The sequence below is a fragment of the Anticarsia gemmatalis genome, chromosome 17 (genome assembly GCF_050436995.1).
Source record: "Anticarsia gemmatalis isolate Benzon Research Colony breed Stoneville strain chromosome 17, ilAntGemm2 primary, whole genome shotgun sequence".
NCBI lineage: Eukaryota > Metazoa > Arthropoda > Insecta > Lepidoptera > Erebidae > Anticarsia > Anticarsia gemmatalis.
In genome coordinates, this window is record NC_134761.1 from 162,260 (window position 1) to 178,547 (window position 16,288).

A 16,288-nucleotide genomic window follows, 5' to 3' on the forward strand; every position below is an offset into this window, starting at 1 on the left:
ACCTCCATTGATCAGGTGGCGCGGGTCGCGGCCCCCGCAGCCTGCCGCAGCCTCCGCCCGCCTTATCACGGGGATCATCGGAGATGTCTCGACCTTACTGATTAGCGAGAGAAATGCAGGCGCCACTGAGATTACCGCGGTGAGGCCGGGTGAGGCGCAGTGGCATGCCTTATCCAAACTTGTTTATTAATGTGTTTAATTTTACAAAACTTTAATAAATTCAATATTAATTTAAAGATTTTGTAATTGTTTATTTTGTAAAGTGGTTTAAACGTGATAGGTACCTGAACTAGGTGAAGTAGGTAGGTAATCCTCGAAGTTTAGGAAGAGAGTTCAAGTCTTGCATGCAATTTGCACTGTTGAGGTTGAGGCTAAATGAACACAGTCCCTATGAATCCTATTGCACACTAAATACTACTTTTATAGTCTAAACACGTTTTTATGCAAATGTATGTTTTTATGTATATTAATAAACTCTATTAAATAATATCGATTTGGTCTAAACATGTCGTTTTAATTGGTGTCATACGTTATAGTTTCCTGCGAGAGTGGCTATTACCACGGCGCGGTGGATTTGTTCGTGATATTCTTTGAATATCAATGTACTTGGGCAATTACGTGGTGGCTGGCATCATGTGCCAGCTGCGGCGCTCCATCACGCGGAGGAAGGAGTTCATCATGCGAGGTGTCTTGATTGAAATCAATTTAATATCCTACATGTATAATTACTACCTCTATAGCGAGTGCTTGCATGCTATGGTCGTGTCAGTTTGTGATCGATGTTAACACTAGAAGCTGCGGTTATTCCTCAAGTTGCTTGTATTAAATATGTCAATATTTATATGTTTAATAAAAGTCATGTTAAGTTAATATCTCATGTTTCCGTATAGTTGCCGCAATAGCTAAAGCAGTTCAATAAGGTCGTTTTAACTTCTTCGCTATTTTAATGTTTATATTTTTAAAATTTATGGAAAGGATAATATTACGTTCTTGTAAACAAATATATTATCACTGTCACTGTGATTAATAGCTTTTACCTCTAACGAATAGGTAGGTATGTTTTTAACGTTTAGGTACCTTGCATCTAGTGCTTGAGCAATCTCACCTACTTTCTGACAGCTGAGATTAGTACACCTCATTAAAATTACACTAGGTAGGTAGATGGGTATCATCATTAACAGTTCAGTTATAGTTAACGACTTCACAGACAACTCGGAATGTATAGTTACTGTAGATTGACTGGTAGGTCTGAGCCGCGGTCACGAAGGCAAGTCCCCGACCTCGGGAGAATTGAAAGCTCTTCCTATTAATTGTATCGCAGTATGCACCGGTTGCAGTGCGCGCTGCAGCACCGCGCGCGGCCGCGTCGTGGGAGCGCAATCATTTTACTTTTATCTGTGGAGCTTTTAACGCAAAAAGCACGGAGCAGGTTGTGCGGGGGCGCGGGGGTGCGGCGGGCGCGGGGGGCGGCCGGCGGGCCAGTGCGCGCGCGCCGACCGCTCACGAGAGACGTGCGTCCGCGCTGTGCTCGTCCCGCCCGTTTGAACACCAACCGCCGAAATCCGCGGCCGCGAGTGTCCAGCAGTGGCCGGTGTACTCGTGTGTGACGTCACCAGTGTGTGCGTGTGCTTGTGAGTGAGTGAACTGGCGCCAGGAGGCGAGCCTGCTGCTGGCGGCTGCAGGATGACGAGATAACCGGCGGTGCGTTGACCGCGGCCACTGCACGCCCAGGACTGTGTCGTGGGATCAACGGTAACTATCTACCTGTTAGTGCCTGTTAGTGCCTGTTACAGTTGAGGTTCACCTGCAGGGAGTGTATGTAGAGCTGCTAGTGGTAGGGCCGCGCAGGAATCCGGTCCAGTTTGTTGAGATACTGACGCGGGATTTTGCAACGTTCGATTGAATTCGTCACCGATTAAAACTTGGCGTCCTTACAGATTGTCACTTTTCTAGTTGTAAAACTAGTCGGTAGTTATAAAACTGTTCTAATTAGAATTAGGGAAATATGACGTTTGCAATTCATAGGTTCATAAAGCCTAACGATACAGACGAAAATATATTACAACAGCCGCTCAAACATGTAAGATAAAGCCTTCATTCTGTTAAATACATAGTGCACGAATGTTGTTTGTGCGTGCACACCGGACGTGTCTGCAAAAACCGCGGCGGGTTAAAAGTGTATCTCCATAATTGCACGTGAACGATGCAGCGTGTTGTTGCCACTTGTTGCCGCACTCGCTACAGACTACAGACGGTACAGTCGCCACTCCTAGCAGCGAACAACAGCTTTTTCTTATAAACGAGTAGGTAGGTAATACCAACAAGACAACACGTTAAAGTTCCATGAGCATAGCATTTTTACTTTTCAATTAATAATAGGTAGGTACCTACCTACCTACTTAGCTTGTAGCTTTGATGCGAATACCTACTTACTAAATATTTGTGTAGTATCTACATACCTAATTCTTTAATATGTCAGAAAGTCCTAAGTGCGAGTGCCGATAGTTAAATAATTGTTTTCGGTTTAATACCTAATTATCAACTAGGTTATGTACTTTTCCCACGTTAAAAACAATAAGCTGGAGGTAAAGATTGATTTTATATTTGGAACACCTACGATTAAAGAAAAAAAATCGATAAAAAGTCAAAGGTAGGTTTGCTGGTATGGTTTTAGATAGGTAGGTACATGTAGGTATATAATAACCTAGGTACCTATTTTTTGGAGTTATTCCGTTCGGATCCCCAATACTGATACCCTAGTATTTTAAAATTATTTTCTATTCCGGTCTGATCCCCTGACTGTCTATTATCACATTTTTAGGACAGTCAATAACAAAATATGTATACAGGTTCTATTAGATTATGTTATAGAATTAATATATTATATATTTTTATTAATCTCATCTCTATACATTTTGACCCAGAAATCTCCAAATCTTTCTTAGTATTTCAGGAACATGCAGTCTATTTAGATTTATTCATTTCTTTGGCTAGCTCAACAGTTGAATCCTATTTATTTATTTGTTTTATTTTTTTTACCCATTACTGTCCCGCTGCAGGGCAAGGGTCTCCTCCGAAACGAGGGGAGGGGTTAGGTCTTGAGTCCACCACGCTGGCCGAGTACAGGTTAGGGGACGTTGCATGCCCTCAATAAATGTATTAAACAAATTTTAGGCTTTTCCTCACGATGTTTTCCTTCACCGTAAGAGCAAGTGATAATTATTTCTGGCATCGTTGCGGCAAAGTCTGAAGCTTTTGTAATATATTTACCTGCGAAATAGGCTGTTGGTGTGTGAATGTATTGTCTATTGATTCCAAAGTAACCAATCATTGATGAGTTAAGTTCGTGATGTCGTTCTGAGAAATCGGTTATTAATGAGACTGTATTAGTCTTATTTCTACACTGAATATGATTACTGTGATAATTTTATATCAGTATTTAATAATTGAAATTTGATGTTTGTTATTTGATTTATGTTTACATTTTTTTTTATTATATCTTTTTTTTCAAATCCTAGTTTTAACAAAAGATCATTGTGCGATAATGTGATTACTGTTATAATGTTATATAGGTAGTACTTCTATTTCAAAAGACCAAATAATATAAATCTGCGATGATTGTAACTCGAATCAGTTTTTATTTCTATAAATAAAAACTGACTCGATACTTTATAAGGCTTTTTACCCATAGATGAAACTAATGTGTATCGATAGGATTATAAACCCTAAGTTATATACTGAAGTCCGTCAACTTTTTGAGATATATAATGTAATACCTACACTTAAAAATGTATAAAAATACCATATTTTTACCAAAACTTTTTTGTATGAGACTCACAAAAACTCAAAAATGGCACAGGTCACTCTTTTTTTTTAAACTGATTTTGATCAGCGTCTCTTAAAATAACCCAACAGTAATCGACTAACAAACGTTTATATCCAAAAACCTTTGAACTTCTCTTTACATTTTTTTTTTATAAAGTAGTGAATAACATCTGTTTTTTATTGACTGTACTTATCCATTAAATATAGGAAGGGGATCAGACCGGAATTAAAAAATAATATTAATTGGTAGTGGATCGGTTTGGGGGATCAGACCGGAACAACTCATTTTTTGGGTAGGAATATCCGGAAAATTTGTGACTTACTCGATATAATGATATTATTATCTAGGTAGGTGGGTAGATACTCCGTACGAGTTACATACATATCTCAAAATATTAAACTTGGAGCCTACACATTTACATTTTCGGCCACGAGTCAAATCAACTACTCTTTTGCTAAGTCATAAATACTTTCTAGTATAGAAGTACCGCAACTGTCTTTCACACTCGAATATCTCAAAAATATATTATTATTCATTTATCCAGTCATTAGCAGTCACCGTATTCTGGACAGCTTCGGCCCAACATTTATCTATCGCTTCACAATCTATTGAGAAGCTATAATGTTAGAGTGTAACCAATAGCAGAGCTCGTAGCCATTGAGTGCAGTCTCAACACTCCACTCACAATAATAATAAACCTAGTTCGGGCTTTGAACGAGCACTTAAATACTGAACACTGCCTTTATCCGTGTCCTAGTTAACTGACAGGGATATAACAGAGCTCTGGGAGTTGATCGCTAATCTTCTACCAAATAGATATAATAATTAAGATAAGTAGTTGGGAACTACCCAACAAAGTGCCATTTAGGGAATGCAATCCCGACTCGAGATCGTCAACTCGAGATCCCTCGCGATCAGAAATATCAATCCCGCGGGATCCCGAGATTTTCGGGATCCCGTCTAGTTAGTAAAAATAATACAATTCGAACGGCTTGTTTAATGTAATATGTGTGTGATAGTGTGGTGAATGCAATAAATTATTATTTGAAAGAAAATAAAAGCCTTTATTTTTGAATATTACTGACAACGTAACATAATTAACAGGTGTAATAACATGAACATAATCAAAAAAGTAGGTGTAGCTCCAGGAGATCAAAATAAAAAGTAATCACATGGCATTTTGAAAGTAGCCTCTTAAAATACAAAGTGTATCAATAGTACGAGCTTCTAATCGGCATCTTAAGTCTATTGCAATGTAGCCAGCTGCTGAAAATGCCCTCTCCGACAATCCCGAACGGGATCTCGTCATATTATGCTTCGGGATTGATCCCGAAAAAATACACGGGATCTCGCGAGATCGGGATCCCGCGAGATCGGGATTGCATTCACTAGTGCCATTGATTGAAAATTACTTTTGTTTGAAGCTATGAAAATTATGTTTTCGCTCCACGCCCTATAGTTACCTTACACATCCCAGGTAGTAGGTAATTTTCGTACAAAACATTTGATGTATTGTGTTTGTATGATTTGTGTTTTATAAAGAAACACCGAGAAGCGATGTTTACAACTTGTGCAAAGGTAACTGACCATCATTCTCGTACAGGTATATTCTTGCACACAGTAACTTCAAAATATGCGTTTTGAGAAAAACGCGGTTGAAGTTTAATGGTTAATTTTTGCTCTCATGAAGATACTAATTATTGTATATTATTTCATGCAACTTTTAATGTTAGTATATAGTTAAATCTTTGATTCTGTATATATATTATATCTAGTATATTATTATTGTATAAATAATAAAATTAGATAATGTGTTTTAAGCTACGGTAATAATATAATATATTTTTCTTTTTTAAGTTACAACACGGTAACTCAACGGTTACTGTGTTGTAACCAAGTTTTACCTATTAGGTACTGTGTTGTAACTTTGTAAAGATATTAACATTAGGAGAACTACGACACAGTAAGTATGTACATACTGTGTTATAACTATGTTTCTTAGAAATACGTATAAAATCAGTAATACAGTAAATGAGATACTGTGATTTATTCAAGTATTTGTTGTTTATCTTTGAACAATATTTTATACGCAATCACAGTAACTGAAGAAGCCGTGTTATAATCAAGCAAAATAAAAAAAAAGTAAATCTATTCACGTTAAAAAAACACAGTTAGTAGTGAGATACTGTTATTTAATTTAAAATAACACAGATACTGTATTTTTTATTAAAAAAAATGTTTTTTTTTGTAAAAATACTGTGTTTTTATTTAATGTATTTCGGTAACTATCCATCGTACAAACAAACCGAAAACTTTCTCAAATAGCCCGCGGTCTCCTGATTCCAAAGAACTAAACAAACTATAAACACAGTAACTTAAGTTACTGTGTTTACATTTACGACGGCAGTATTAAATTCTCTGTATTTATACATTTCTTTTCAAATGGAAGTCCATTATTCACAGGTATAAGATCAGTAAATTCTATCATTTCATCTCCATAACGCCCGCAGCAATCTCCTAGTAAGTACATCAGATGACTTGGAAAGCACTTCACTCGTTCCAGAGCATTAGAGCCTCTCTATAATCTAGTCAAATGTGTTGCGCCGGCGCCGAGTGACGCCGCGTGACGTGGCACTATCACGGCACTACAAAGTGCCACTCGGCCACTGATTAGTGTCATTTAGTGCGATGTCAGCGAACAGCGGTGTCCGGGCAAATGTTCGCCATCTGCGAGACATCACGCTAACCACCGCCTTGTTACGTTATCATGTAATGTCGGTACATTATGGTAACGCCGCCTTCATACACACAGTTAGCAAGTGGTTAGAGCTCTCGAGATTTTCTAGCTTTGGTCTTGAGATGTATTGGTCATTTGAAAGTAATCGTGAAAATGATCTAGCCATTTGCGAAATTCATACTCACTGAATCGGGTATAATTAACGCACTACACAGTGATAAAATAAGCAAATGAGAGTTTCTACGCTTATTTAAACGAATTCACCTTAACTTAAAAGGTAATAATCTACCCTTGCTCAAGTTAGCCGTCTGTCGAGTTAATTTAGATTTTATTTTGGGATTTTAAGAACACATTCTAGTACAAACCTTACAGAACTAAACGTAACATTGTAAATTACTGAAATTGTATTTAGCTTTATTGATAATAGCTTTGTAGATAGCGCTGTTTATTATTGAGGGCAGCTACGTGACTATAAAATACGGTACTACGTACTAATACGGTAATATGTAGATGATATGTACATCACGTATATTATGTGCTAGGTATGTAGATATTGTGTTGTCAAAGTTCCGTTGAGTGCTGTGAACTGAGCGGTATTATAATTAATAGACAAGGTTTATCAAGTGTTCTGTAACGTTAGGTACATGCATATTAATTAACATGAACTTTTAACCTAACTCTCTACCACTACATGACTCTAATACTAAGATAAATGGCTTTAAGCTCTCGCGAAACTTATATTTCAATGTACATAACGGATTTCGATAGGTTTGATATATTATATTAAAATGGCACATAACATTTTGATTACGTGACATTTTTAACAAATACGCGAAAGTGAATTTGTTAAAAATGTTTTGACGACTAAACTGTGTGATTAATTTGGGTAATGAATATCTCACAGTAATTGATAGTTCATATCTGGGACTCAAGACTAATCATCTGTCGAAAAAAATACATTATTAATTTGTGTCATTAAAATGATAAGATACGGCGGTCAAATTGTTCATAAACGTTGTCATTGAATCGATACCTCGTTCATAAGAAAGTCATTATAGTGGCATCTCTTATCGGAATTATATGAGTCATTTACTTACAAACTGTGAATGCTTATTGTTACTTACATACAGAGGCTTACATCAAACGTTAAACTTGAACGATGACATCAGATACTTAGGATTAAGACGCGGAATGTAATCATAATCTTGTAGGTTAACCCTGTAAACTTAGGCAGGTAGGTATTTATATGTTCCGGAAAATTGTTTAGATCTTCCGAAGAGAAATCAATGGTTCAATTTTTAACCTGAACCGAGAATTGTCCAAAACTCTAGATTTCATTTGCAGTCTTAGTACTTACCTACCTTCAGTCCGTGGTCGGCATAAGAGTAATTCTTCGTGCAGTTAGTGATCATTATAAGTACTAAAAGCTTTCATAGCTGTTGGAAGCCGCCTGCACTTATGAAAGCATGTAGCTAGATGACTGAACCCAATCATACAAGAAGTTTAATGATCATCACTTATGACGTCACAGCGCGACAATAATCCTAATAGCGCGAATTATCTCCATGCCGGGCGACTACTTTGTAACGCATGCTTCCGTTGCTGGCTGCACTTCATAGTTGCCGAGCTACTTCCCTACTCGGCCAGCGATAAACTGTGCCATTATATTGTTATCATAAGAACTGAATTATGTGTAATGTTACATAATGTGGTGCTTTTAATACGGACATAATTATATCTTTATGCTATTAAAAGGTTTATCCTCGGACTTCCTGGAGAGCTTTAGTAATAAGCGTACTTAAAGACACTCATACTTTTTATATATTTCATAGAACACAAAAAATATATAGCCGACAGTGTGATTAGAAACTAATATTAATTCTCCTTATTCGCACGAATACGCGATCTCACAGGTTTATGGCAGTTCGTAAAGCTTATGTGACGAAAAAAATCTAGCTATGTAATTATTGACGCATGTGGGTGATCAGTGTATTGATTTAAACGACTCTATGTTTGCAAATAATTGGTTATAAGTATACGATAAGTAGGCATTTATGTGTACAAATAACATGTTCTGCTCTAAGTACAAGTGATACAAGAATGTTTTCTCACATAACTATGTATGTGCAATTAAACAGGTAATGTTATTTCGTTATTTCATTTGCTCGCATAGTAAGCGCAAATACCTTGCCATTAAGACGTAGGTACATAAATCTTTTGGGTTTGTAGCTGTTTCACTGAATTATCTTCTTGATTCTAGTTTATTTTATATTACCTACATAGTTAACAACACTCAGAATACAACAATTTCGCTGTAGTAGTTTCGGTGTGATAGTAAAAAACATCCAAACTTTCGCATTAGTAATAGTAAATTAATAATTAAGTAGGTATACATATAGATTTATATGAAGCGGAAATGACAAAACTTCACTTAATTAATATCTGAATGCGAAAGCTAAGTAGGTACCTACTGAATAAAATAACAAAATATCAAGAAACAATAAAGTAAATGAGCATGGTCGTGGTGGTCGAGTGTGCAGTGTACAGAGAAACTCCATTAGCGCTAGGTTTAGTGGTCAGTACCGTGAGTACCAGATACAAGTACCTGCCTACCTGTAGCGCGTATCTGTACAACTATCGAGCATCGACAACCGGCTAGCTATCGAGAAATTTTGTATGACAATCGGTTCAGCGCCTCTAGCGGGCGTCGTAGAAACTAATTTTGCGATACGTTTTAAATGTCAAATTCTCGATACTCGAAAGTACCGACTGTACAGAATCGCGCTATTGAGCGATGTTTATAGCAAGACCAATAAGTACCAAGATGTGATACTAGTTAGTAATTGGATATTTCCGTATCTAGTCTGTGTGAGTGCTCATCTCCAAGTTTTATATTGTTGAATTAATTGATGTATTATGAGTTATGACATGTCGTTTTAATGCTAGCAATTAAGAAAGAGCAAACGGCACTCAATTTAAAGTGACACTAAATATGATTTCTATCACTACAATAAAGACATAACACAAGACTTATATGTTCCTTTAAATTGAAAATAGTTTGGACATTCATTCTTCATATTTCATAACTGAAAATTATCTATTAAAGAAACAAAAAGTTTTGATAAACTTCATAAATCGTTTTACGAATACTATGCTTTCTCATCACTTAAAGTGATTAATGAATTAAATGTGACTTTAGAATTCAATTAGGTAGATAAAAAGTTAAGTTTAGTATTTACACTTTATCGACAATTCAAGTTATGTCTAACCAACAAGATAGGTAATTTATACAACTTAAAGTGACAACATCAATTTATTTTAACTGCCTCTATGGCGCAGTGGTTAAGCTCGCCATGTCGATGCCATTGCGTCGAGAGGTCGATTCCCGCACGAAACAATTATTTGTGCGATCCACAAATACTTGTTTCAAGTCTGATTGTACTTTGTGTCCGTTGTTTGTATGTTTGTAAAAGTCCCCGCGACACAAGAGCAATTGTTAGTGCGGGAGTTGTCTTTTTACAAAATACAAATACTAATTAGGCATTTTCGGATCGAAGATTCAGCCGCAAAATTAATTTATTTCTTGAGGTCGATAGTTATTATAACTTGTGTTCAGGAGCTTCTAATCTCCATATAGCTAGTTATTTGACGAGCGGAACAGATCGTAATATATAGATGTGAGGTAATTGCCTGATGAACAACATTCAACAACACACTGGTGGTTCGCGTGAAGGGTGCGAGGATATTGTTCTGGAATGTTCCGAGCTATACACCACTCTGATTGAGGCTGGAACTAATTGTAATAGGCCAAAATATTACACACTAATCGAATCGTGAACGATTTCGGTTGTTGTTAAGGATTTGCGTTTTGAACAAAAATGAAAATTTTAACCAATGGAAGTAGTATGTAGTAAATACCGAGTTTCTACCACGTGTACTCTTATCCATTTGCGAAATTGTGAATATGACAATGTGTTGTAAGGACTAGATAATGGGTAACGTTTATGCCAAGTCATTTTTTTAAAATCATAGTCTTGTCCAATTTGACGTTAATTTTCTTTATAACTGCATTGATTTAAAGGACTATGGGCGGAATCGTCCCCACCCATCAACAAAAATGAAATGTAGCTCAATTGATATATCTTGGCAAGACGATATTTTTATACTATGGCGACATTGCCCAAATGCATGGGGTTCTCATAGTATCTTACGTTTAAACAAATATCTCGTTAACGTATTATTGACGACTAATTCCAAAATACATGCTCATTTATTTATTAATTAGTGCACAGCGGCGGACGCCGCATGCACATAAAGATAGCTGGGTACAAAATAACCCCCTCCCCCCGCTCTCCAACCCACGATTTTAGATCTGATCAGATTTTAATCTGCCAGCGCATCTGTTAGACAGCATTATAATTGACGAGTAAAAATAATTATTGAAATATGAAATCAATAACATGTATTAACCATATAATGGAAATGATATAAGTATATACATATGAGTGCCTCTGTGGCGCGGTCGGTAGTATATGCGACTGCGGTGCGAGAGGTCTCGGGTTCGAATCCTGGGTCGGGCCAAACAGTCTTTTCTGAGATTTTCTGTTAAGAATTTCCTAGAGATTGCCCGGAGTTAGGAAGTTGAGGTCGAAGACCTCCGTGTCTCGGAAAGCACGTAAAGGCGTCGGTCCTGCGCCTGACCTCTCACTGGTCGTGTCGGTTATCCGTCCCACCAAACTATGAGAGTGATGGAATAGAGAGTGTACCTGTGTATTGTGCACACACTTGGACACTATAAACAAAGTCCGGCACAGATGGCCAGTTTCAATGAAACTGACCGCCGTAGCCGTATATCGGCTAGGAGGACATTATTATACATATGAGTTAGTACTGTAATATAACAATAATGTTAAAATAACTTACAAATGTAAAATAAAAATATACGTTAACTAATAATTACAAATGGTTTTTTTTTTTTTACATATATATTCCCACTGATATATCAAAAACAAAGGATTTTAATTAAATAGGGGGCACTTTATGAACACGTTGGTATCAGTTCCATGTTTGTTGGTAGGTGGGGACGGAGCCCATACATTTTTGCCCATAGTCCTTTCAAAGAATATGTTATTAGTCAGCCTGCGACCTCGGCGAGTGCAACCTGCGCCGAAACGTTAGGCATTATAAGGTAAAATGCGTGTTCGCGTTAATTCCCGTATTCTATTATGTACCTACATTAAACATGCAACGCGAGAGTCTAAAAGTTATGAATCTGAAAACAGAACCTCATGAAAATTAAAAGGAGAAGTATTATTTTGCCAGATTGAAATATTGTTATTTAGGCTATTTTTACAATTAAAGTTTCCATTATGGTAATATTAATGTTGTACCATGCGTATGGTCAGTGTAACCTGTTTGTGATGTTTGAGCTGTGAACCGTTGTGTATCATCTCATCAGTCACACAGTCGTGACTAGTGTTGCCTCCACACTGCGCTCGCAGGCCTCACCTAATGTTCTGTGATAACTATTACACACGACACGTGTGTTAGCGCACACCGTTAACTTAGAGCTTTGTTCAACAAAAACAGATGGTCAACTGACCTCTGAGTGTACCATACCTACATGGTAAGTTCCATGTTATGTCAGTGACTAGAATAAATTTGTAAATACAAAGATAGTTTAACTAAGTTTTAACTAGCCTAAGCATGTATCAATTCTCTTTATACGGAGCGAAGAGAGGTTAATTTTAAGTAAAATGTAATGGAATACCCCCAAGAGCTCAATTAATACTATTTAGGGTACCATACATAATAGTACAAAACCTTTCGTAGGCAAGCAAGTATTACTCTTTTTTTGTAAGTAAGAACATTCATTTTACGTGCATCCTAAATTACTGAAAAGCAATCAAAATAAATAAGACTTTCTTGAAAGCTATGAAACTTGATACGTTTAACGAGTGACTATCTATACGTCTGCCTGTTAACGACAAATCCTCCTTTATAGCAGGAAACTGAACTGAACGCATTCTACAATATTCTGTATACTTGAGACTTGAGAGTGTACGCAATTATTTCAATCAATAGCGTGATGGTGTGGCCATTATCCGCCGCTTTACAACTGACGTGATTTTACTACGAGATCTAACCACTTGCGCTGTTAAACTAAATGTTATAAACCTCCACGCATCATCCTAGCACACTATTACACATGCATCTAATCACAATTATTGATTCTCATGTAAAAAGAGCTAGTTTTCTGCTATTCATCAAGTAAATGCTAATCTGGGCAAGATCTTTTTAATACAGAATTCTGTATCATCTGAATACGTTTTTCCTTATAATCTTGTATCGCGTCATACTCGTAACTGTCGGTCCTGTCAGACAAGATTTATAGATGTAAGTTAGGAAAGGGATATAAGCAAGTGTATTTTGGTCTCTGCCTATCCTGAAAAAGGCCTGATATTATTATGAATATATGTGATTTTTGATTTACACTATACAAATCACTGAGGTAGTTTTAAAGTACGTTACATATATTTTACAAGTGCTTAACTCGCCTCTCTCTGGTACTATTTCGTAAGTGGTAGTGATGCGGAGGCTCTGGCGGAGGTCAAACCAATTATACGATTACCGACGCTATTGTGAAGCTCCAACATTCAATATAATTGGATGAAATAAAATGGCCTGTTGCGAATCGTATATTCTTACTATACGAGTTTTTATCTATTCTAATAGTTAATCGATTGAACTATATGAAATGTGGAAAAAATCTGGCAGTTGGGAGCAAAAAATGATGATATCGGGTGATAAAAAATAGGTACCTACCTACATGTTGTTTAGCATTCGTATTGTTAAAGTTATTCAAAGCTTTATCTCGCGTAGTAACTGTTCTTGTAAATCCTGAAAGTTTAAGACTGTATCATTTATCTAACTAATGCATATTCTGTTAATGAACAAGGCATGTCAACAACATAAACACAACGTTTTCAGAAATTGAACAAGTAATGATAGCGAGCATGCGAGCTTATTGTGCTCATGCCAATTACATGCATGCACGACGCACTACTTTCACAGAACTCACCATTTTGTTATTCTTACATCATTACGAACATCGTTAAAATGTACGAATAATAGAATTCTTGAAAAAGAAAATGATTTCCAAACGAAAAAATACTTAACAATTTCTTAAAGTGCTTTACTGCTGATTCAGGTTCTTATAACCTTATCCCCTCGAACAACAAGTCTACAGTCTAGTAATAAACTTAAATAAAATATCGATCTATCGCTTCAATGCAAACATCGTCAAAGTAATACATCATTGCTATTTAGTTATGTGAGGATCATTCCATCACGTACAATCATGTTTGTCATACAGTCGCGATATGACTGGGAGAGTTAGGGTTGCCAGGTGGCCGGGATTTCCGGGATTGTCCCGCAATTATGCATCTTGTCCTGTGTACAGTAATTATACTTTGCTGTCCCGGAATTTGAAAAAACTACTTCTTTTCAAAAAGTTAAGATACTACGTCTGCAAAAGTCAAACAATTTTTTTCTTGTTTTCATCAACCTGTAGTTCTAGATGATACCTACCTACTTAGTATTGTCTCGGATCGGAGACCAAAACTCTGATTCCGTCCGTGACTCCAGAAATGTCCAGGAAATGATTAGCCTGGGTCAACCCTAGACAGAGTTCATAGCTAGAGCGAGTAGTGAGTGCGGCGGGTGTTGGCGTCGTGGCGAGGAGCCCGCGCAAGGTGCAAGGTCGTCGCACGCGCAGGTGCCCACACGCCCACATGCCCTCATGCTTATTGTTTACTGCTCGACTTTCCCGCACGGAAATGAACTGAAAAACATACTTAGCTTTTATACAAAAACACTTAACTTAGTAGTCTTACACTTACCTTATTAAAATAAATTCGTACAACGTCACACCTGTTTTAGCTTTTTGTCATTAACAATATTACCATGTAAAAAAGAGCTAACCTATTGCCATTTAACGGGTACGATACGAAACTCCGGGCTATTGTACTTTACCCTACTTGGGATCTGGGAATTACTTAATTCTATGTAAGAGATGGTGTGCGTCATAATTACAAACCTGAAATGTTCATGCTGCTTTCGTTCAAAAGCTTCTTTGTGTTGAAACTACTGCGTGAGGGGGAGGAGTAACGGACACGTATAAATAGTCCTTCCTCTGAGTAAAGCACCGCTAACTCACATATTCCTGCACACGTGTTCATACACTTACTTACCTAGTTCTTTCTTGCACTTTATTGATTAACGCGCAAATTGTTTCTTTTAATTTATAAGACGTGACGGTATGGAAATGAGTCGTCGTTTGAAACGTCGCTTTATGAAAGATTATGCTTGTAATTTTCATGTCTGAAGAATGCCGGATAAATAGAAATGCTTGGCAATAATCGTAAATTCCATATGATTTATGATTATGATCACAACATACTTACATATTACAGATTTATTCAAATCATTTCTTTATATGAGAATAATTTGTGATTACCGCTGTGATGTGTGTTGATGCTGTGTTATTTATACACATTCCGTTGATGAATTAATAAAATATTTCAATTATTCACATTCATAAAAACATTTCAAGTCGTGCATGCGTATCTGGTCATGCTATTTGTAATGTGTAAAGTGGACGCATGTATGCGGATACTACACTTACGAGACATACCATGATGTTAAGAAACATCTATACGTGCTATATACTTCTGTACTAGGTATAACGTCTAAAACACAACTCTACAGATTATTTAGTTTGTAGCAACACGCGAAATTCAAGATTCTCTGCTAGCCACAAAATACATGATATATTGTATAGAAAGCTGAAATTTGAATTCCGCAATCAGGATTCGTTATAAACTGAAACCATTGGAAACAGCTATCAATAAAAATAAGCAGTTACTCGTAGAACGTTTTTTAAGTCAAGCTCAAGTAAACAAACGCGCACATGTGTGTATGTATCGGGTGTCCCTCGGGAGGTTGTTTACGTTGCAGGCGCGACAGGGCTCACGGGGCCGCTAATGTGACGGCAAACGTCCCCGCGTCGCTCACACAGCTTTCTTCTCAACAACGCACTGTTTGTTCACACAACATATTACGTCAAATTGTTTCTGCAGTCAAACGAGCCGGCACCGACCAGCGATGGGTACAACGGGACAAAAAACTGTTCACCTTATTGATTTAGGAGCATCTTCTAAACTTAAGTTAGTTGTGCTTGTTGTTTCAAAAGTAAAAATAAAGTTTAAAAGAATAAATTGTATTATGCAGATGACATTAGCGGTGAATTCTATTCTGGGATCTCGGTTCATGAATAACCATTATAAAAAATATATTAAATTGTTAGCTCGTTCACTTTACGACCAATTTTTGCAAAATAAAAAGGTGAAGAAATAACACTCCGTTAATAATTCAATATTTTACGATGTTGAACATCCGTCGGTAAATAAATTAATGTGTGTTTTAACTGCTTTAGTAATTATAAAGAAGCCACCCACTGTGGTGATGTGAGCACTAGTGAGCATGCGACAACTCGTCGCGAGGGACTGAGGGCTAGTTGTTATAAAGTGTATTTTTATGATGATCGCTACTAACGCCTTCAGTACTTCCCAACGACTCGTAATTACAATAACGTTTATTTTTTATTAATATTTCTTTGAATATTACATCAACTTTTAACTGGTATGTCTGAGAAAAGGAATATT

The 16,288-nt window shown here is 36.8% G+C and overlaps 1 protein-coding gene across 4 annotated transcripts in view; it reads left to right on the forward strand.

Moving 5' to 3' along the window:
- Nucleotides 1-1,438: 1,438 nt before the first annotated feature.
- The window catches only part of LOC142979695 (uncharacterized), a 397,988-nt gene continuing 383,138 nt past the window's right edge, over nt 1,439-16,288 (forward strand). For all 4 annotated transcript variants that reach the window (XM_076124778.1, XM_076124777.1, XM_076124776.1 and 1 more), the window contains exon 1: nt 1,439-1,752. The gene's annotated coding sequence lies outside the window, so the exon portion shown is untranslated. The remainder of the gene's footprint in view (nt 1,753-16,288) is intronic.